Source organism: Dasypus novemcinctus, chromosome 1, assembly GCF_030445035.2.
Source record: "Dasypus novemcinctus isolate mDasNov1 chromosome 1, mDasNov1.1.hap2, whole genome shotgun sequence".
In the NCBI taxonomy this organism is placed as follows: Eukaryota; Metazoa; Chordata; class Mammalia; order Cingulata; family Dasypodidae; genus Dasypus; species Dasypus novemcinctus.
Window position 1 is genome coordinate 144,252,738 of NC_080673.1, and position 2,509 is coordinate 144,255,246.

Sequence of the window (2,509 nt, forward strand, 5' to 3'; positions counted from 1 at the left end):
AATGCATGCATCAAAAAAGAAGAAAGAACTAAAATCAAAAACCTAACTGCACACCTAAAAGAATTAGACAAAGAACAAAAAAGTAACCCTAAAGGAAGTAGAAAGAAGGAAATAACAAAAATTAGAGAAGAACTAGATGAAATAGAAAATAAAGGTGTGTAGCCTCCTCTTGCACTCTCATGTTAATGGCAGGTGGAGGCTGCTGAGCAGGATAATCGCTGTCCACACGGGGAGTGTAGCCTGCCTCCTTTCTGCTCGCCACCAGCGTTTGTGCTCACCAGCAAGTCTGTGGTGCTGCCCAATCATTTGCAGACTGGCTGGCCCCAGGGAGTCAACCAGTTTGGCAACAAGTGCATCCAGCAGACCAAGCCCCTCACCTTGGAACACACCATCAACATGTACCCTCTTACCCATTATACATTTGGTACAAAAGAACCCCTCTATGAGAAGGACAACTCTGTTGCAGTCAGATTTCAGTGCATGAGGGAGGAGTTTGATAAAATTGGAATGAGGTGGACTGTAGGAGTTTTGATTGTACATGAGCACCAGCTACCCCATGTGTTACTGCTACAACTGGGAACAACTTTCTTCAAGTTACCTGGTGGTGAACTTAATTCAGGAGAAGATGAAGTTGAAGGACTAAAATGCTTAATGACAGAGATACTGGGTCATCAGGATGGAGTCCTGCAAGACTGGGTCATTGATGACTGCATTGGTAACTGGTGGAGACCAAATTTTGAACCTCCTCAGTATCCATATATTCCTGCACATATTACAAAGCCTAATGAACATAAGAAGTTGTTTCTGGTTCAACTTCAAGAGAAAGCCTTGTTTGCAGTCCCAAAAAATTACAAACTGATAGTTGCACCATTGTGTTGAATTGTATGACAATGCACCAGGATATGGACCCATTATTTCTAGTCTCCCTCAGCTTTTGAGTAGGTACAATTTTATATACAACTAAATTTCTGCACAGTGGAGAAGTAAAAGAAGCCAAATCTGTGAGCACAGCTATACAGTATAGAAGAATAAACATGGTAGAAAAGGTTGTTTTTTTGTTTGTTTGTTTAATCTCTTTCTCAGTCCCTAAAATTGCCCCCTACTTTCTGTTGTTTGAATAGCAAAGTTAATATGAAGAACTCAATAGTGGTGTAAACAATTGTGATAATGCTTAATTCACTTTTAGTTCTACTCATACTTTTTTGTACATTAAACAAAGTGGACTTCTTTCTATTTGTATGTTTTTTTACTCATTAAACTTTTCAAATTCTTAAAAAAAAGAAAAGAAAAGAAAAAATCACTACAAAAAAACAAGCAAAATCAAAAGCTGGTTCTTCAAGAACATCTAAAAAACTGACAAACCCTTAGATAGACTAACAAAGAAAGGAAGAAAGAAAGAGAGAGAGAAGACACAAATATAAAAAATAAGAAATGAGGAAGGGGATATCATCAATGACACCATAGAAATAAAGGGTATCATAAGAGGATAATTTGAAGAATTATATACCAACAAAAAAGTTAAGTTAGAGGAAATGGACAAATTCCTAGAAACACAAGCAGCCTACATTGATGAAAGAAGAAAATGATTAACTCAACAAACCAATCACAAGTAGCAAGATTGAATTAGTCATTAAAAACCTCCCAACTAAGTAGAGCCTAGGACCAGATGGTTTCATAAGTGAATTCTACCAAACAAATCTGGACATAACTAACACCAATCCTACATAAACTCTTCCAAAAATTATAAGTAGAAGGACCATTGCCTAACTAACTCTATGATGCAAAAATTACCTTAATACCAAATTCAAACAATGATGTCATAATTAAAGAAAACTTCAATCCGATCTCTCTAATGAAACTTGATGCTAAAATCCTCAACAGATTACTTGCTAATCATATTCAACAATACATCAAATGAATTATACACCATGATCAAGTGGGTTTCATCCCTGGTATGCAAGGATGGTTCAAAATAAGAAAATCAATCAGTGTAATACACCACATAAACAGATCAAAAGGAAAAAAATCACATAATCATCTCTATAGACACAGGAAAAGCACTTGTCAAAATACTGCTCCATTTCATGAGAAAAATGCTTTAAACAATAAGAACAGAAGGAAATTTCCTCAACATGACAGAAGATATATATGAAAACCACACAGCTCACATGATATACAATTGTGAAATCCTAAAGCTTTCCCTCTAAGATCAGGAATGAGACAAGGACACCTATTCTCTATCCTCCTATTTAACATTGTATTAGAAGTACTTCCTTGATCACTTAGGCAAGAAAAAGATTTAAAAGGCATCCAAATTGGAAGGGAAGAAATCAAAATTTCACTATTTGAAGATAACATGATGATATACATAGAAAGCCCTGAGAAATCTACAACAAAATTTCTAGGCTTATAAATGAGTTCAATAAAGTCACAGGTTCTAAGATCAATGCAAAAATATCAGTAGCATTTCTGTACACCAATAATGAGCACTCTGAGAAAGAAATATAGA

General features: G+C 35.6%; 1 pseudogene; it reads left to right on the forward strand.

Moving 5' to 3' along the window:
• Nucleotides 1–362: 362 nt before the first annotated feature.
• LOC101446050 (cleavage and polyadenylation specificity factor subunit 5 pseudogene) lies at nt 363–1,007 on the forward strand (annotated as a pseudogene).
• The last annotated feature ends 1,502 nt before the right edge of the window (nt 1,008–2,509 follow it).